This window comes from Sus scrofa, chromosome X, assembly GCF_054392235.1.
Source record: "Sus scrofa isolate SSC_HxYL_T2T_F1_AM1 chromosome X, Sscrofa_HxYL_maternal_Yorkshire_Landrace_v2.0, whole genome shotgun sequence".
NCBI lineage: Eukaryota > Metazoa > Chordata > Mammalia > Artiodactyla > Suidae > Sus > Sus scrofa.
In genome coordinates this window covers 80,567,179-80,588,557 of record NC_139401.1, presented here as the reverse complement: position 1 = coordinate 80,588,557, position 21,379 = coordinate 80,567,179, and the positions used below count along the sequence as shown (strand labels likewise).

The window sequence follows — 21,379 nt, the reverse complement described above, 5'->3', positions numbered from 1 at the left end:
TGGCCTGGGGAACTTCCATGCGCTGTGGGTGTGGCCAAAATTATCATTTATTTTATACTTTTGAGTAAAATTTGGAGGCCAATATTATAATATGTGTTTCATTAATTAGCAGTGTTATTTTTCAATAGAAATAAGTTCCTTCTTACTTTATTTTAGAATTTGTAAACTCTGTTTTAACTCTTATCTAAGTAATTACAGTATCTGTTGCCAGCATATCAGAAATACCACCAGGATTTTTTTTCAAAACTAAAGCATATACCCCCAAATTCCTTATTTTGAAAACATGGGAGTATTCTAAAAGATAGTAAATTAACAGAAAGTGGTGACAGAGTCTTTTAGAACTTCTTAAAATTGGAAGCATAGTAGAGCACCAGAAAATATTATGATGTACTTTTCCCACGTTCATTGTACAATGGGAATATGTACAACCTAAAGTATGAATATATGCTATTTAGAAAGTGTCCTGGACATTATATGGGTAGGAAAATTCAGTTTTCAGTGGAATAATTTTATATTTCAATTCTTGAATCTTTGCTATTGATTTAGAGTTGTCCTAACTCAGTCATTAAGGTTGCCAAATTTTAAGTTAATTTCAAAATAAAATACACTCTAAAGTTAGAGAATTATTTGCTAAACCCCAATTTATCTGGCTTGTTTTAGTATCAGGAACAATTCATACAAGACGAAATTGAAATTTGCCCTATTTATTCAAAAGAACTATTTAATGAGCATCTAACATATGCTTGGTATTATATTGTGCATGCCAAAATTTTCAATAATTTTAGCTAGAATAAGTACATTAAATCTGCTATTAAAAGGAAGGAAAGGAAACTAACATTTACTTGAAACATACTGCAAAAGAATTTTAAAAGATCCCACTTTACCTGCTTCTCTTTTTGCTTTTCTCCCCCCCCTTCCACCTTTTTCTTCCTTTTTTTCTTAATTTTTTACTTTCCTATGAAATTTAACGGGTATTAGGCAGTTAATAGAGAGCCTGCAAGGCTAATAAAGACAGGTCTTAAAAGGGCTGTTCTGACAACTGCAAAAATGTGGTTGCACTAAAATACCTATAAGCAAAATGAAAATCCAACCATTGCAACTTCAAGTTTTACAGTAGTTGCATGGGAATTTCCATATGCCACAGATGTGGCCAAAAAAAAAATAAAGTCTTGATGGTGAGACTTACCAAACACATTTTATCTTTCTCCTCTCTCTCTCTTCCTTTTCCCACTTTGCCTATCTCCTTGCGATTCTTAAATTCTCAAAAAGACTTTCACCTCACTCTTTCCACCTCTACTAATTTATTAAGATGGGATATTTTCATTCCATTGGGAGCTACCTCTAGGCATACATTCAAAGGATTTTTTCTTGTTGTCCAAGATTCTCATAGTCAAGTATATATTATTATATGACTCCACTTGACAATTCTAGATTCCTGTGTCTTCCATCTTAGAATTATCTACATTTTCTGATTTACTTTCTGTAATACCTAACTTCCTCTGGGCTACGTTATCTACAGATGTGGGAAAAATAAATAGAACTTTAATGTGTCAATACACTCCTGACGGTGCCTCTCCTTTCTTATATTCCCTTAGGAAAACCCCAAACAGAAACATTAGGAAGATTATCCTTTTGATTCCTCACTCCTTACAGGGGATGGGTGATCTGAAATTAGTCCACCCCTCTTCCAGAGGACTAACATTAACCAAGAACATGTAAAAGACTAATGTGATATATTCACACTTATCATCAACAGGATCAAGCTATCTTTCTTAAGAAGCCACCTTCTGGATTTAGAACCAGAAGACAGTCTATTGGAATAGACGTCAACCAAAAAAACTGCTCATTCATGGCTCAGCAGGTTAATGATCCAGTGTTGTTACTGCTGTGGCTCTGGTTACAATTGTGGCATGGGTTCAAATATCTAGCCCAGGAACTTTCACATGCCATGGGTGTGGCCAAAAACCAAACCAAAACAAATAAACAAAAACTGCCCTGAAGCCCCACTGGAAAGTCATCTATCGGATCCCACTATCACTATCAGGGTGGGCAAGCTACAAGGAATGGGCCTTTTGTTCCTTGTGTCCCAGCTGAAGAGACATCCACCTGTGATTAACTCAGCTTCTGCTTTAACCAGAGTCACTAAATTGAGGTTTCTCAAAACTTTTCTGAAGCACATGATGGCACAAAGGAGACAGCTTTTACGTAAAGAATTGAAACAAGCAGATGACATCAGATAGTGAGAAGCTTCGGCCCAAAACAGTGGAACAAAAACTGCCTCAAATTTAGTATCTCCCTGTTCATCCTAACCTTGGATTTGTACATCTTTAAAATTACCTCCAAGTGCTAATCACAGAAATGCATCCTGTTCTTGCTCTATTTCTACTCTCCTGCCCCTTCTCCTTTCTCCATTCCTCAATTTCAAAGTCTTTGGTATTTATTTATTTATTTATTTTTTGGCTAACATACTTAATGAAGCTAATAGCACCTGTGATTTTTGCTCCTGCTTACTTTTTCCCAACAGTTCCATTGCTTCTTTACAAATACTGGTTCCCTATCCAAGGTCTCTGCCATTACCACTGCCATTTGGCACAGGGCCCTGTCCAAATCGAATCTCCAACAAATCTGAACACATCCTACCCAGTCAGTATGCCCTTGAAGAGGGAAAACTTGTTTTTTTCTTTAAAGAAAATATTTAGAAAAACTTAAGTCCGTGGGCCCGAACTACAACAATGAAACCTGCCAGGTTATTGGGCCAGCTAAAAGGAGTGGGTATTGTTGAGCCAGCCCCAATGCTAGCTTCACTCTGGCAAAAAACAACCATAAAACTATGAGTTTTTTCCCCACCCCCAGAGTGATTAATATTTTATTTGTGGGTTCAGTGCTTTAATTTAATTTATTTATTTATTGCCAGCCAGTTGGGCAGGTTGTATTGTGTTTGAACAATTATTGCCTTTTTAGCTCAGAGGTCAAATCTTTGCTCCTCAACCAGAGGGGCAATCTGTGTTTGGTGGTGAACACATTCCTCTGTAAAATAGCCATTCTTACCAGATGGTAGCGAGACATGCATGAAGAAACTAAAAGATTTGGAATAAACCTAGATAGACTGGTCACTGCTTGGGATGGGTTTTATACTGCAGCTATTCCTCAAGGACCAGCTCTCTTGACTACTGAAGAAGTTGGACATGATACTCTATTAACAAATAAGAATTACATACTTATACCCAGACAACAGCTTAAGATATGAAACTATATATTTTCAAAATTGAATTTACTACTTTCTCCTTTCATTTGCAAGGTAAGTATTTCCTTCCAACCATTTAGATAAGAGTTCAGCAGTCAGTTCTTCTGGTCTAAAGCTGTATTGTTTAAGTAAGAAATCCTAGTAATAGAAATTTTGAATGTAGCATACCAATCAAATATATTTCAAAACACAACTTCATTAGTTTTTATAATCCTTTGCTAAGCGTACCATTTATTGAATGCTATTCATTAGTCTTGTTTTATTAGATCATAAGTCTAAGTTATCAAATATTTTTAGCTAAACAACTACCTTATGAAAAAAACTAAATCATTTATACTGAACAGCAATTTTTACTGCAAATTGCTAATGTGGAATTCGAGACAGTTTTCCATCAGCAAGAAAGATGTATTTAACAATTTAAAAAGAAAAAATAAACCTCCACAAAGATGGCGTTATTTTTTAATCTACTTTTCTAGTCTTTTTTTTTTTTGTCTTTTTGCCTTTTCTAGGGCCGCTCCCACGGCATATGGAGGTTCCTAGGCTAGGGGTCGAATTGGAGCTGTAGTCATCGGCCTACTCCAGAGCCACAGCAACGCGGGATCCGAGCTGCGTCTGCGACCAACACCACAGCTCATGGCAATGCCAGAGCCTTAACCCACTGAGCAAGGCCAGGGATCGAACCCGCAATCTCATGGGCCCTAGTTGGATTCATTAACCACTTCGCCATGATGGGAACTCCTACTTTTCTAGTCTTTGGTCAATAGCGTGGATTTAGTATAAGATAGTGAGAAGGGAGATTTTGCCCTTTAAAAAAATTTACATAGCATAGTCTCTGTTCTTATCTGTTCTTATCCCCTTACTCTCTAGCTCCTTTCCTAAAAAATCTAATTTTAGGTCAATGCAAAATTTATTTTTTGTATTTTCCTTTGGTATTTTCCATTTCATACTGTAGTATCTGTGAACCTATTCATGAAATATTCTGGTATTTGTGGCTATTGGGATCTTTCATATTTTTACCTTCTGTTCATTTTTTACCAAACTTTTTACTAAATAAGAATTTTAAAATCCAAATTACATTTCATTCTGAAATTACTGAGTAATTAGTGAGGAAAATCCAAATACCACTATTCTGAAATATAATGCACTAGTGTCATTTTGCACTGTTAACAGTAAAGAAAAAATATTAAAAACCGATTTAAATTATTTTCTGTTTAATTTTGTCTTACTCTTACTACATCCTTAAAAATGTTTTAATTCTTTTGCTTTCCCTACATTTTTTCTATTTCCCTGTTCTTATATTCTGTATTTAAAACAGCAAATGATCAAATACCAGTAATTTGCTTGGTAAAGTATACTTTTATTTTTTCAATGTCTTTTTTATTCTAATTTTCTCCAATGCTTATGTTTTTCATTGTTTGGAACTTTCTGCTAGTGAGAATTTCAGCTAACACAAGTCAAATATTGACAATGCTGGTAATAGCTCTCACGGCAGTATTTTGAGCTTGGTTGGATTAAAGAATGAAGATGAGTTCATCAGTTTGGGTATGGATAAACTCAGGATATTTGACCATATAAAGAATTTCAGCATCATCCATCTCCAACAGTATTCCAGAGATTTCTTCAGACAGAGTTGGGTGAATGGATTGAACAAGAGGAACCAGCTTTTCGGCCAAGATCTTCTAGCTGATGCCAATATAGACACATTCAACATATCATGGTCTTGCATACAAACAGGGACAGGCTTTTGGATGGATGCTGGCTTTCCTACTTTAAACTTTAGAGGCCTGCGAACATTTGCAGCACCTGCAACTTTTTTGAATCTTTGATTTGCACGTCGTCCCAAGGCTGAAGTTTGAGGGTGAACAGCCATGGTCTGGGTTGTATTGGTGATATGACAGGCTGACTTGCCTCCCTGCGATGTTCTGGAGATGCTGAATGATGGCTTAGGTGCCACTGCTGCTGAGTGGATAGAATAATGTATATTTGGAGATGCATGACGTTTGGTCCTGACCACAGGCTTGCAAGGAAGTTCACTTCCACGTTGAGGCTGAGAATGAGTTGGCACACAGTTACGGGATGATGTTCTTACTGGTTTGCATGTGTTGAGTATAGGATAACCTCCATCTTTCAGAGCCACCATTCTCTCTATGTAGGTCTTGGTAAGGAAAGCCTGGCACTCCTCCTTGCTTTGTGCAATAGCCACATACAGTGGTTTGGCAATCAGAATTTTCCCATTCATTGCCATGATGGCTTTATTAGCTTCCTCAGGAGATGTATAGCAAACAAAGCCAAAGCCTTTGCTGCTGCCTGCCTCCATCATGACCCTGGCACTAGTGATTGTGCCAAAGAGGGAGAATTCTCTTTTCAGTCGTCTATTATCAATATCATCTTCAAGATTTTTCACATAAAGATTAGCACCCTCGCACCTGGCGAGTTTACCCTGTCTTATTTGCTCAAATTTGTGTTTTAATTCAGATTGTCTCTCTGCTTTGTTTTGTGCTCTACCAACATATATTTGATTTCCCTTAAGGATTTTTCCATTCATTCCCTCAATGGCTTTCTGGGCATCTTAAAAATTCTCAAAATTCATAAATCCAAAGTCTTTGGATTTTCCATTTTCATCAGTCATAACTCTCACACTTAATATAGAACCAAACTGACCAAAAACCTCTTTAAGACATTCATCATCTATATCATCTCCAAAGTTCTTGATGTAGACATTGGTAAATATGTTTGCTTTAGCTCTGAGTTCTGCTTCCCTTATCTTTGAGAGGTTTAAACTGCCCAACAAAAACTCAGCTACCTTTCAGAATAATCCCATTCATCTTTTCAATGGCGCTTCCAGCGGCTTCTGGTTTCTCAAAATGCACAAATCCGAAACCTCTTGATCCATTTTCATCGGTTACTACTTTACAAGAAAGAATGCTTCCAAAGACAAAAAAAGTCACATAAAGGTCCTTGTTATCAATAGACTTCGCAAGATTTTTGATGAATATATTGCCCACTCCGCTCTTACGAAGTGATGGGTCACGCTAGGACCACATAATACCCAGTGGCTTGCCATTAATAATGTCAAAGTCATTGTGTTCAGGACCCAGTTGGTGTCCTTCCGCAGCAAGAAGTTCACATACGCGTAGCCTAGGGAGCGGCGCGTGACCAAGTCAAGGCAGACCCTAATGGATAGGATTGGGCCGGCAGTGCTGAATTTCTCATACATCATTTCCTCATTCACTTCGTGATGCAGATCTCCGACATACAGTGAGGACATTTCAAAGTGCGGAACCGAAGCACTCATTTTAAGTTCGGTCTTGAGTGAAATCTCAGCTAGGCGCTAGGACTTTGCCTCGGTTGGAGGCAGAGTCACATCAAAAAAGGAATGGCAGTCAGGAGGACTCTGCTTGGCCGCCTCTATCGCAGAGGGAGCGCAGCCAGAGCGCGGCGGCTAACGCTCTGAAACTGAAACTGGGCGGTTCTGGCTGGCCGGAAGCATTGCCTACAGATACCCTTGGGGTCCCATTGTGATGGAGTTTATGCTTGTCCGACATTAGTTGCTTAGGCGGCAGGAACTGAAAGGAGGGGGAACAGCGGGCGGCTTTTGGTGGCTTGGTCGCTTCCGACATCCCTGCAGGCTGCGTGAAGGTACGAAATTAAGTTACCAGACAGGGAGAAAGCAGAGGCTTCAAGGGTCCTTTTGTCCTCCCCCCCCACCCGACTTCTCTTACTTTTTCTTATCCCTAACTTCCCTCTCGCCTTCTCTGTTTCTCCTCTCTCTGCTTCTCCCCTCCTCTCCCGCCCTCTTGGCTTGTGTCTGTTTTCTCTTCAAGGATTTTTGAGGGCGTGTTGGGAAAGGAGGAACTGTTAAAAGTCTCAGTTGGGACTCGCCACTCTAACAGCTTAGGTTTTAAGGTTTTTTTTTTTAATTAAAAATCTGTGTGTGTAACTGTAATAAAAGAAAATGCAAAGTTCACTGTTTGCTGTGATAGCATCGCTTTCTTTAGGCCTGTTACTGCCTACCTTTGGTATTAGAATTTTTAATAAATTCCCACACCCTTAAACCTTAGGTTTTCTTGCATGTCTGAGGTAGGAGAATTTTCACGGCTAATAAAATTTTCAAGAATTGAACTATCAGTAGAAAAATAACGCATTTAGAGCAATGGCAAAGGAACACCCACACTGGTCTCTTGGATTGACTGATGGATATTTGATGATGTACTATTACTTTTTTACATATAAAAATTAGTAAGACAGAATTGAGATGAATTCTCCAAGCTACTCATTGACCATCCTTTTTGGGGATTTCCTGTACCATATGTGTCAAAGGAGAATGGGTCTGGGACCTAACTTTAGAAAATTAGCAATAACTCCTTAATCCCCTAATAATCCCCCAAGCTCTAAAAAGGAATTATATTTTCTTCTGGTTGCTTCTGAAAATAACCTCCATGTAACAAGGTAGACGTTTTTGTCTCACGATACAGCTCTTCCTGTATTTTTATTTGTCTTATTCTAAAAGCTCCATGTAAAAGAATATTTGCTGATTATGTATCTGTAGGTCAGAGCAGTAAACTAAAGCAAACATTGAGTGACTTGAGTATATCAATTCATTTAATCTACACAACAACCTTATGAAGTTCGTACTTTCATTGCCATTTTATACATGAAGAAACCGAGATACAGGAATGTTAGGTAATTTGACCATATTGTACATCTAGTAAGTGTTGAAGCTAGGCTTTGAATCCAGGAAGTTTGACACTCATACTCTGTTTCTATCTCACATTACTTTCTGTAATAGGGAAAAAGTTTTGCTTTTCTCTTTATGTGATCTGTTGCTATAGATTTCACATTATTTAAACCTCTGTGGAACTTGAAACAATTGTACTGTGATACTGAAAGAAATCTAAGATTTTAAAATAATCTAGAGTTCATTAACAACTTCTAATGTACTTGGCACTGTCTAAAACGTTGAAACTGTTTTCAAATATATCTCTTACATACAGTTGAGCAGATTATTCACACTTAAATTGTAGGATATTTGTTAAGATCAGATGTTTTCACAGCAGTTGTATAGCTGCTGAGCTTTGAAAGAGTTTTTCAAACTCCCAAACACATTGAATACATGTGGCAAGTTGTGGCAAGATGATTTAAGACCTTCTGTATTTAGGCTAAAAAGGTACAGATACTTCATATATTTTAATATTAGATTTAGCCCTATTATCTTTTTAAAATTAATATTGTATCAAAACGAATTTAAAATTTGAAAAAGTCTGCTTCAGAAGTTCCATCATGGCTCAGTGGTAATGAATCTGACTAATATCCATGAGGACGAGAGTTCGATTCCTGCCCTCTCTCAGTGTGTTAAGGATCCGGCATTGTCTTGAGCTGTGGTGTAGGTTGCAGATGCGGCTCTGATCTGGCGTTGCTGTGGCTGTGGTGTAGGCCAGCGGCTACAGCTCCAATTTGACCCCTAGCCTGAGAACTTCCATATGCCCTGGTTGCGGCCCTAAAAAGACAAAAAATCAAAACAAAACAAAACCCTACTTCATATTTAGTAAGCTCTCATCCTTAGTCATTTTCTATGCCAAGATAATACCCTTGTTTGTAGTAGTTTGTACTGTGATTATCTATGAAACTATATTATTAATAAGGTGTAATGTAATGAAAAATGAACTTTGACCTAGTAACATTGTTTAATTTTCACTAAGAGTTGTATAAATGTATATAGGAATAATAGTATTTAGTGCTACTATCATTTAGCAGAAAATTTAAGCTAGTATCCCCCATATGATGTCACTTATACCACTAAACATTGACTAAGGTTTAGGAATGCAGTGAGCAAAAAAAAAAAAAATTCCAAATTTTAATATGTTAGGGATCATTAACTTCATTGTGTCAATTTGTTAAAGTGCCAAGTAATGATTTTACAAATAATTACACTTTAGCAGGCAGAAACTAATTTATGTTCTTCTTGCTTTTATAATGCATGTGATGATAGATGCACTATCACACAAGCTGTTGTTTTTAGGTACACAACATCTCTTAATGTCCTAAAGAAAATGAAATATTACATGTCAGTAACTGATCAGTGACTGTATAAAATACATTAGTGGTTTTTATTCTTTTAGCTACTTTTAATTGATGCTCATTCATCATTGCTTGGAAAGATGGAATGTTTTCAGGACATTCTTGTTGGAAAATGGCAGAGATTTTTAAAGTCAGAAGTACAAGACAGTTGTTTCAGGTTAGTAAAACTATTTTTTCCCTTTTATTTTTTATTTTTATTTTTTTAACTCAGTGAATTTTATTATATTTATGGTTGTACAATGATCATCACAACCTGGTTCTATAGAATTTTCATCCCAAACCCCCAACCCATTCTTTTCCCCACAGTCTCCTTTGGAAAACATTTTTCAAAGTCCGTGAGTTAGTATCTATTCTATAAAGAAATTCATTGTATCCTTTTTTTTACATTCCATATATGAGATAGCATATGATGTGTCTCACTGTCTAACTTCACTTAGAATGATAATTTCTAGGTCCATCCATGTTGCTGCAAATGCCATTATTTTCATTCCTTTTTATGGCTGAGTAATATTCCATTGTGTATATGTACCACATCTTTATCAACCCCTCTGTCAGTGGACGTTTAGTTTGCTTCCATGTCTTGGCTATTGTATATAGTACTTCAGTGAACATTGGGGTACATGTATCTTTTCGAGTCATAGTTTTGTCTGGATATATGCCCAGGAATGGGGTTGCTGGATCATATGGTAATTTTGTCTTTATTGAGGAATCTCCATACTGTTTTCCATAGTGGTTGCACCAATTTACATTCCCACCAACAGAGTTAAGAGGATTCCCTTTTCTCCACACCCTCTCCAGCATTGTTTATAGACTTTTTGATGATAGTCATTCTGGCTGGTGTAAGGTGGTACCTCAGAATAGTTTTGATTTGCATTTCTCTCATAATTAGTGACGTTGAACATCTTTTCATGTGTTTTTTGGCCATATGTTTGTCTTCTTTGGAGAATTGTCTGTGTAGATTTTCTGCCCATTTTTTGATAGGGTTGTGTTTTTTTTTTTTTTTTTTTTTGCTATTCAGCTATAGGAGGTGTTTATATCTTTTGGAGATTAATCCCTTGTCAGTCGCTTCATTTGAAAATATTTTCTCCTAAAGGTAAACAAAATTGACAAACCCCTGGCCAGACTCAATAAAAAGAGGAGAGAAAGAACCCAAATAAACAAAATTATAAATGAAAAAGGAGAAATCACAGCGGATACAGCAGAAATACAGAACACCATAAGAGAATACTATGAACAACTGTATAGCAACAAGTTTGACAATCTGGAAGAAATGGACAATTTTCTAGAATCTTACAGCCTGCCAAAACTGACTCAAGTAGAAACAGACCAACTGAACAGACTGATCACTAGAAATGAAATTGAAGAGGTCATAAAATCACTCCCTACAAATAAAAGTCCAGGACCAGATGGCTTCACAGGTGAATTCTATCAAACATATAAAGAGGAATTGGTGCCCATCCTCCTTAAACTCTTTCAAAAGGCTGAAGAAGAAGGAATACTCCCAAAGACATTCTATGAGGCCACCATCACCCTCATTCCAAAACCAGACAGAGATACCACCAAAAAAGAAAACTATCGGCCAATATCATTGATGAATATAGATGCAAAACTTCTCAACAAAATCTTAGCCAACCGAATCCAACAACATACCAAACAAATTATACACCATGACCAGGTTGGGTTCATCCCAGGTTCACAAGGATGGTTCAACATACGCAAATCAATCAGCATCATATACCACATTAACAAAAAAAAAGTCAAAAATCATATGATCATCTCAATAGACGCAGAAAAAGCATTTGACAAAGTTCAACATCCATTCATGATCAAGACCCTCGCCAAAGTGGGTATAGAGGGAACATTCCTGAATATAATCAAAGCCATTTATGATAAAGCCATTTAAGATAATCCTCAATGGGGGAAAAACTGAAACCCTTCTCACTCAACTCTGGAACAAGACAGGGATGCCCACTCTCACCACTGCTATTCAGCATAGTTTTGGAAGTCTTAGCCACAGCAATTAGACAAACAAAAAAAATAAAAGGCATCCATATAGGAAGAGAAGAGATCAAACTGTCACTGTATGCAGATGACATGATACTATACCTAGAAAACCCTAAGGACTCAACCCCAAAACTCCTTGAACTGATTAATAAATTCAGCAAAGTGGCAGGATATAAGATGAACATTCAGAAGTCAGTTGCATTTCTGTATACCAGCAATGAAATATTAGAAAAGGAATACAAAAACACAATACCGTTTAAATTTGCACCTCACAAAATCAAATACCTCGGAATACACCTGACCAAGGAGGTAAAGGACCTATATGCCGAGAACTATAAAACTTTCATCAAAGAAATCAAAGAAGATGTAAAGAAATGGAAAGATATTCCATGTTCCTGGATTGGGAAAATCAATATTGTAAAAATGGCCATACTACCCAAAGCAATCTACAGATTCAATGCGATCCCTATCAAATTACCCATGACATTTTTCACAGAACTAGAACAAACAATCCAAACATTTATATGGAACAACAAAAGACCCAGAATCGCCAAAGCAATCCTGAGAAACAAAAACCAAGCAGGAGGCATAACTCTCCCAGACTTCAAGAAATACTGCAAAGCCACAGTCGTCAAAACAGTGTGGTACTGGTATCAAAACAGACAGACAGACCAATGGAACAGAATAGAGAATAAACCCTGACACCTAGGGTCAATTAATCTTTGACAAGGGAGGCAAGAACATAAAATGGGAAAAGGAAAGTCTATTCAGCAAGCATTGCTGGGAAACCTGGACAGCTGCATGCAAAGCAATGAAACTAGAACACACCCTCACACCATGCATGCAAATAAACTCCAAATGGCTGAAAGACTTAAATATATGACAGGACACCATCAAACTCCTAGAAGAAAACATAGGCAAAACACTCTCTGACATCAACATCATGAATATTTTCTCAGGTCAGTCTCCCAAAGCAATAGAAATTAGAGCAAAAATAAACCCATGGGACCTCATCAAACTGAAAAGCTTTTGCACAGCAAAGGAAACCCAAAAGAAAACCAAAAGACAACTTCCAGAATGGGAGAAAACAGTTTCAAATGATGCAACTGACAAGGGCTTAATCTCTAGAATATATAAACAACTTATACAACCCAACAGCAAAAAAACCAATCAATCAATGGAAAAATGGGCAAAAGACATGAATAGACATTTCTCCAAAGAAGATATACAGATGGCCAGAAAACACATGAAAAAATGCTCAACATCGCTGGTTATAAGAGAAATGCAAATCAAAACTACCATGAGATACCACCTCACACCAGTCAGAATGGCCATCATTAATAAATCCACAAATAACAAGTGCTGGAGGGGCTGTGGAGAAAAGGGAACCCTCCTGCACTGCTGGTGGGAATGTAAGCTGGTACAACTACTATGGAGAACAGTATGGAGGTACCTTAGAAATCTATACATAGAACTTCCATATGACCCTGCAATCCCACTCTTGGGCATCTATCCGGACAAAACTCTACTTAAAAGAGACACATGCACCCCCATGTTCATTGCAGCACTATTCACAATAGCCAGGACATGGAAACAATCCAAATGTCCATTGACAGAGGATTGGATTCGGAAGAGGTGGTATATATACACAATGAAATACTACTCAGCCATAAAAAAGAATGACATCATGCCAGTTGCAGCAACATGGATGGAACTAGAGAATCTCATCCTGAGTGAAATGAGCCAGAAAGACAAAGACAAATACCATATGATATCAGTTAAAACTTGAATCTAATATCCCGCACAAATGAACATCTCCTCAGAAAAGAAAATCATGGACTTGGAGAAGAGACTTGTGGCTGCCTGATGGGAGGGGGAGGGAGTGGGAGGGATCGGGAGCTTGGTCTTATCAGACACAACTTAGAATAGATTTACAAGGAGATCCTGCTGAATAGCATTGAGAACTTTGTCTAGATACTCATGTTGCAACAGAACAAAAGGTGGGGGAAAAATGTAATTGTAATGTACATATGTAAGGATAACCTGACCCCCTTGCTGTACAGTGGGAAAATAAAAAAAAAAAAAAAAAAAAGAAAATATTTTCTCCTGCTCTGTGGGTGTCTTTTCATTTTGTTTAGGGTTTCCTTTGCTGTGCAGAGTCTTTTAGGTTTAATTAGGTCCCATTTGTTTATTTTTGTTTTTATTGTCGTTACTCTAAGAGGTGGATCTGAGATGATATTGCTATGGTTTATGTCAGAGTGTGTTTGGCCTATGTTTTCCTCTGAGAGTTTTATCTGGTCTTATATATAGGTCTTTAATCCATTTTGAGTTTATTCCTGTGTATGGTGTTATTTCATTGTTTAACATGTGGCTGTCCAGTTTTCCCAGCACCACTTATTGAAGGGACTAGCTTTTCTCTATTGTATATTCTTGCCTCCTTTGTCATAGATTAGTTGAACATAGGTGCAAGGGTTTAATTTTGGGCTTTCTATCCTGTTCCACTGATGTATATTTCTGTTTTGTGCCGGTACCATACTGTTTTGATGACTGTAGCTTTGTACTATGGTATGAAGTCAGGGAGCCTGATTCCTCCAGCTCCATTTTTCTTTCTCAGGATGGCTTTAGCTATTTGGGATCTTTTGTGCTTCCAAACAACCTTTAAAATAGTTTGTTCAAGTTCTGTGAAAAATGTCTTTGACAATTTGATAGGGATTGCATTGAATCAGTAGATTGCCTTGTATAGTATAGTCATTTTGATAATATTGACTCTTCCAGTCCAAGAGCATGGGCTATCTTTCCATCTGTTTGTGTCATCTTTGATTTCTTTCATCAGCACCTTACAGTTTTCAGAGTACAAGTCTTTTGCCTCTGTAGATAGGTTTATTCCCAGGTATTTTATTCTTTTTGATGTGATGGTAAGTGGGATTGGGTCCCTAAATTTCTTTTTCTGATCTTTCGTTGTTAGTATATAGAAATCCGGTTGATTTCTCTGTATTAATTTTGTATCCTGCAACTTTACCAAATCTAACAGTTTTCTGGTAGTCTCTTTAGGATTTTCTCAATATGGTATCATGTCATCTGCAAACATCAACAGTTTTACTTGATCTTTTCCAATTTGAATTGCTTTTATTTATTTTTCTTCTAATTGCTGTGGCTAGGACTTTCAAAACAATGCTAGTTCCTTCCTCTGAAATTTTTTGGAGTAGTTTCAGAAGGACAGGTGTTAGCTCATCTCTAAATGTTTGATAGAATTCAGCTGTGAAGCCATCTGGTCCTGGACTTTTGTTTGTTGGAAGATTTTGAATCACAGTTTCAATTTCAGTACTTGTGATTGGTCCGTTTATCTTTTTTATTTTGTCTTGATTTAGTCTTGGAGGATTTTACTTTTCTAAGAATTTGTCCATTTCTTCTAGGTTGTCCATTTTATTGGCATATAGCTGCTTGTATTAGTCTCTTTTGATCCTTTGTATTTCTCTAAAGTCCACTGTAAGTTCTCCTTTTTGATTTCTGATTTTATTGATTTGAATCCTCTCTCTTTTTTTCTTGATGAGTCTGGCTAAGGGTTTATCAATGTTGATCTTTTCAAAGAACCAGCTTTTTGTTTCATTGATCTTTTCTGTGGTTTTCTTCATTTCTATTTCATTGATTTCTGCTCTGATCTTTATGATTTCTTTCCTTCTGCTAACTTTGGGATTTTCTTGTTTTTTTCTCTCTACTTGCTTTAGGTATAAAGTTAGGTTGTTTTTTGTTTTCCAAGGTAGGCCTGTATTGCTGTAAACTTCCGTCTCAGAACTGCTTTTGCTGCATCCCATAGGTTTTGTATTGTTGTGTCTTTGTTGTATTTTGCTTCTAGGTATTTTTTAATTTCCTCTTTGATTTCTTCAGTAATTCATTGGTTGTTTAGCAGCATGTTGTTTAGTTTCTATGTGTTTTGTGTTATTTGCAGTTTTTTTCTTTTTGTTGATGTCCAGTTGTATAGTGTTGTAGTTGCAAAGATGCTTGATACGACTTCAATTTTCTTATATTTACTGAGGCTTGATTTTTTGGCCAGAATGTGATTTATCCTAGAGAATGTTATATGTGCACTTGAGAAGAGTGTGTATTCTGCTGCTATTGGATGGAATATTCCATAAATATCTGTTAAGTCCATTTGGTCTAATGCATCATTTAAGGCCTGTGTTTCCTTGTAGATTTTCTGTCCGAATGATCTGTCCATTGCTGTAAGTGGGGTGTTAAATTCCCCCATTATTATTGTGTAATTGTCAGTTTCTCCTTTTAAGGTTGTTAGCAGTTTCCTTATATATTGAGGTGATCCTATGTTGGGTGCATGTATATTTATAATTGTTTTATCTTCTTGGATTGATTTTTTGATCATTATGTAATGTCCTTCTTTGTCTCTGATAATATTCTTTATTTTAAAGACTATTTTGTCTGATATGAGTATTGCTACACCAGCTTTCTTTTGATTTCTGTTTGCATGGAATATTTTCTTCCATCTTCTCATTTTCAGTTTTTCTGTGTCTGTAGAACTGATATGTATGTTATTGCCATTTTATTAATTTTTTGGATTTGTTTTTGTAGGTCTTTTTTCTTCCCTTCTTCTTTTTGTTCTATTTTCTTATGGTTTAATATTGTATTGGGATTGCTTTTTCTTCTTTGTGTGTGTATCTATTACAGATTTTTAGTTTACAGTTACCATGAAGTTTTGATATAGGAGTCTATAAATATAAAAGATTGTTTTAAGTTTTGGTCTCTTAATTGCAAATGAATCTCCAGTAGCCTGCATTTGTACCCTCTTCTCACAATTTCTGGTTTTGGTAGCATGTTTTTTTTTTTTTGTTGTCTTTTTGCCTTTTCTTGAGCAGCTCTTGTGGCATATGGGGGTTTCCAAGCTAGGGTTCTAATGGAGCTGTAGCCGCTGGCCCATGCCAGAGCCACAGCAATGCAGGATCCGAGCCGCATCTGCAACCTACACCACAGCTCACAGCAACGTGGGATCCTTAACCCACTGAGCAAGGCCAGGGGTCGAACCCACAACCTCATGTTTCCTAGTCGGATCCATTAACCACTGTGCAATGATGAGAACTCCTGGTAGCATATTTGTGTGCAGATGTTTTCCTGCCTTTACTATATGTATGCCTTTACTGGCGGGCCTTGTCATTTTAAATGTTTTTGTTTTTAGTTGTGGCCTTTTCTTTTCCACCTAGAAAAGTCCCATTATTATTTGTTATAAACCTGCTTTAGTGGTGCTGAATTCTCTTAGCTTTTGCTTGTCTGTAAAGCTTTTGATTTATTCTTCAAATCTGAATGAGCACCTTGCTGGTAGAGTAATCTTGGATGTTTTTCCTTTCATCACCTTTAAATATATGGTTCCACCGCTTCTGGCTTGCAGGTTTTCTGCTGAAAACTCAGCCAATAACTTTATCCAGGTTCCCTTGTATGTCATTTATTTATTTTCCCTAGCTGCCTTCAGTATTTTCTCTTTGCCTTTAGTTTTGTTCAGGTTGGTTAATATGTGCCTTGCAGTGTTCCTCCTTGGCTTTATTTATTTGGTAGTCATTGTGCCTCCTGGATTTGAGTGAATGATTCCTTCCCTAGGTTAGGGAAATTTTCGGCTATTAATGTTTCAAATATTTCCTCTGCCCTTTTCTCTCTCTCCTCCTTCTGGCCCCCATATAATACAGAAGTTGGTGTGTTTAAAGTTGTCCCAGAATTCTCTTAGACTGTCATCATTTCTTTTCAATTTTTTTTCTCTTTTCAGTTATGCATCAGTGATTCCCACAAGTCTGTCTTCTACCTCACTTATTTATTCTTTTTCTTCCTTTATTCTGCTCTTGGTTACTTCTAGTGAATTTTTAATAATTTATTGCATTTTTCATCTCTGCTTGCTTAATCTTTGTCTTCTATTTCTTTGTTCAATGTCTCTTGTAATTATCAGTCTTTTCCTCCAGTTTATTTCCAAGATCTTGAATCGTCTTTACTATAATTAGTCTATGGTTTTTTTCATGGAGGTTGGTAATCTCCAGATCATTTAGCTGTTTCTCTGGCTTTTTTTCTTGTTCCTTTGTCTGAGTCATAATTCACTACCTTTTCATTTTGTATAGATTTTTGGCAGGGTCTCCTTTTTATAGACAGTAGAGTTGTAGCCTCTCTTACTTCTAGTGTCCACCCTCCTTGTGCCTGAAATTGGTACAGGGGCTTGCTATAGGCTTCCCGATTGGGGACACTGGTGCCTGACTACTGGTAGGTGGAGCTATTCTTATCCCTCTGTTTTGTGGGGCTTTGTCTCTGGGGGTGATTAGAAGCAGCTGTGTGCCTGGAGGGTCTTTAGGCAGACTGTTTGCTGATGGGTGGGGCTGTGTTCCCATGGACTTTTTTGTCTGGCCTGGAGTTTCTCAGCCCTAATGGGTCAGGCCATATTCTTCCAAAATGGCCACCTCTAAAGAGCACATACTGATGATTATTCCAAAGACCTTTGTCTCCAATGTTCTTCCCCCACAACAAACTACAGTCACCCCTGTTTTCCCATGAGGTCTTCCAAGAGCTGCAGTCAGGTCTGATTCAGATTCCTATGGAGTCTCTGCTTTGCCCTTGGACCCAGTGCACACAAAAGCCTTTGTACTCCTTTCAAGAGTGGAGTCTCCATTTCCCCTAGTCCTGTGGAGCTTCTGCACACAAGTTCCACTGGCCCTCAATGCCAAATGCTCTGGTGGCTCCTCCTTCTAATGCCCCATCCCCAGACATGTGAACCTGACGTGTAGCTCAGAATGCTAACTCCCTTCAGTGAGCCTCTATGATATAGTAACTTTTCAGTCTGTGGCCACCCACCTGGCAGGTATGAGGTACTCATGTTGTGTAATCGCCCCTCTACCTTCTTGATATGGCCTTCTCTTTGTCTTTTGGAGTAGGATATCTTTTTTGATAATTTCCAGTGTATTTGGTTGAAGGTTATTCAACAGTTGGTTGTAATTTTGTTGTTTTTATGAGAAGATGAGCTCCAGTTCTTCTACTCTGCCCTCTTAATTCTGTCTCACATTCCATTTCTTATATTTATTCCATCATGTTCTATCCCAAGAGACTGGATAGAGTTCCCTATGCTGTACAGTAGGATCTCATTGCTAATCCATTCTAAATGTAGTAGGTTGCAACTATCAATCTCAAACTCCCCATTCATCCCATTCATTCCCACCACCCCCTCTTGGAATCCGCAAGTCTGTTCTCTACGTCTGTGAATCTTTCTCTGTCTTGTAGATAAGGTCATTTGTGCCATATTTTAGATTCCACATATAAGTGATATCATATGCTATTTTTCTTTCTCTTCCTGACTTCACTTAGTATGAGAATCTTTAGTTAAATCCATGTTTCTACAAATGGCATTATTTCATTCTTTTTATGGCTGAGTAGTATTCTATTGTATACATGTACCACATCTTAATCCATTCATCTGCCGAAGGACTTTCAGGTTGCTTCCATATCTTAGCTATTGTGAATAGTGCTGCTGTGAATATACAGGTGCATGCATCTTTTCGAATTGTAGTTTTGTCTGGATATATGCCCAGGAGTGGGATTGTTAGATCATATGGTAGTTCTATATTCAGTTTTTTGAGGAAACACCATACTGTTCTCCATGGTTGTTGCACCAATTTACACTGTTTTTTAATTGCACCTTTTTGGGCATAAGACTTCTGCTCTTTTTTACATGCCTTTTGTTTTTTTTCTAAGTCTCGTTGTATTCATTTGGAAATAAGTCCTGTGCAATAGAGTGATGAGGTATATTATGCCCACAGAGCGTGCTGCAAATCGTATGACAGTAAATGAGAATGGATGTACATCATCTTAAAGGAAAGGGGGAATAAATAATTGTAGACCCTATTGCACTTTTCTACAGTGTACATATGTAAAATATCTAGTTATGCAACTGAAATGTTTTTATCAAAATAAATTATATATACTATACATTATCTGTTTTTATAAGTGAAGTGCATATAAATAATTGTACTTATAAATTATTTTTATTATTATATAAATATATTTCATATATTTTATATATAGAAACATGTCATTGGTATAATTTGAAGGCCTAATGAAAGCTTCCCCTAGCTCTTCTAAATTACCCTTCCATAAAGTTCATACTCCTTCCTTAATCATTCCCAATATAGTGACCTTTTCTAAATTGCTAATGCATTTGCTACCAGTTCCACAATACTTAGCACTTGATTACATTTGTTTTATGTTATCCTCTAAGTGTTTTATGTGTAACAGTTTCCCCCAATGCAATTTTAAACATTTGTCCCCGCACATCACATGTATAATTGATTTTCAGTAAATTCTAGTTGATTTAGGTTTGTGAAAAGTTACAAGTAGCATAATAATAAGTAGATTTGTACAATTTATCCCTTTGGTTAAGAAGAGAGATACTTATTTGTTAAAAATCTTTGGAAGTACTAGCATATGAATGTATATTACCCATTGACACCTTAGCATAAATCTGTGGATCCTATCTAATCTATAGAAAAAAAGGACTAAGAAGAGAACGTGAAGACTTTCACCTCTAAAATATTTCTTTTTCAGTTAGATTTTTGCACATAATTTGACAATTAGATATTTTCCACATAGTAAAAATGGTAGGATGTTGAAAGCTAAACATAGTATTTTATGTGAACTTTACTCTGTTATATAGCAATGATTCCTGGACAAAAGGTCAACCTGTTGAATAATATTTTTACCATAAACTCAGAGTAAAATATTAACTATGTAAGATAACTTTTTACTCTAACCAATTAGAAATATCTTCAATCATTTTGTTTACCCCACCCTTCCAGAAATATCATAAGGATTTGGATGATATATTAAAGTTAATCACACCAATTTGTCTTGTATTGTTGTTGCATGGGGAATAGAAATTTGTGTCTATTGTTGAAAAATTCCCGTAATTTTTATGTAGGAATGGTTTAAAGAGAATGATATGTCCTCAGAAATCATCAGCTGTAGTATAAAAAGATGTCAAGGAATAGGCAAGCATAGATGGAGAGGATGAAAACATTGAAAGTGGCAGTCTGTGTTACTTTAATGCTGGAGTTATCAAGTTCATCAAGCTCAGGACAAACTGAGATGTCAGCCTGAATGAACATCCTGGGAGACTCCTTGATCCTTTTCCCAGCAAGCAAGTCATTTGCTCCCTCTGCTATGCTCTCATAAGACTTTACGCTTAGCTTTGTATAGAATATTGTGTTAAAATTACTTGTCTGCATGTCAGTCTCATCAGACTATGCATTCACTAGATAAATTAAACAAGACAGAAATTTATCATGGACAAGTCCAAGCATAAGCTGTCCAGAACTGTTACAGTAGCTTCATTCCTTCTAATTTGTTGTTTTGATATGTTTAAAGAAAAAATTATTCTTGAAATTTGTTAGAAATATTAAGGAAGAATTTATTCAAGGAATGGCTATCACAATAAAGGGACCACCGCAATGGAGTCTTGCAGTGAGGGAGAAAGATTGGTCTCAATTCTTTTATTTTATTTTATTTTTTTTTTTGTCTTTTTGCCTTTTCTAGGGCCACCCCTGCGGCATATGGAGGTTCCCAGGCTAGGGGCCGAATCGGAACAGTAGCCGCCGGCCTACGCCAGCCAGAGCCACAGCAACACAGGATCCGAGCCGCGTCTGCAACCTACAGCACAGCTCACGGCAACGCCGGGTCCTTAACCCACTGAGCAAGGGCAGGGATCGAACCCTCAAGCGCATGGTTCCTAGGCGGATTCGTTAACCACTGCGCCACGACGGGAACTCCCATCAATTCTGAATGTAATATGGAAAAGTAAAAATTTATAGCCAAGTAACAGGGTGGGGTCAATGGATGGAAAAATTAGTAAGAGGAAACATCGGGAGTAAGGAGGATTCTAGCTAAACTGACCTAACAGGATTCTTACTGAAGTTAGGCCAAGGAGGTCAGACATTACCAGGAGGATTGTGGAGGTTGAGGATCCATCCCATTTAGATATTGAGAGTCATCAGATATTGGAGATAGAGAATTCTAGCCAAACTTGACTTA

At 37.1% G+C, this 21,379-nt stretch overlaps 1 long non-coding RNA gene and 1 pseudogene across 1 annotated transcript; one reads left to right on the top strand and one right to left on the bottom strand.

The window, feature by feature from the left end:
- Positions 1–4,616: 4,616 nt before the first annotated feature.
- LOC100525728 (polyadenylate-binding protein 4-like pseudogene) lies at positions 4,617–6,539 on the bottom strand (annotated as a pseudogene).
- Positions 6,540–6,702: 163 nt separating this feature from the next.
- Positions 6,703–13,418, top strand: LOC146394683 (uncharacterized). Its single transcript, XR_014834876.1, has 3 exons — positions 6,703–6,883; positions 9,364–9,479; positions 10,416–13,418. It is a non-coding gene; the product is annotated as an uncharacterized LOC146394683 (long non-coding RNA).
- The last annotated feature ends 7,961 nt before the right edge of the window (positions 13,419–21,379 follow it).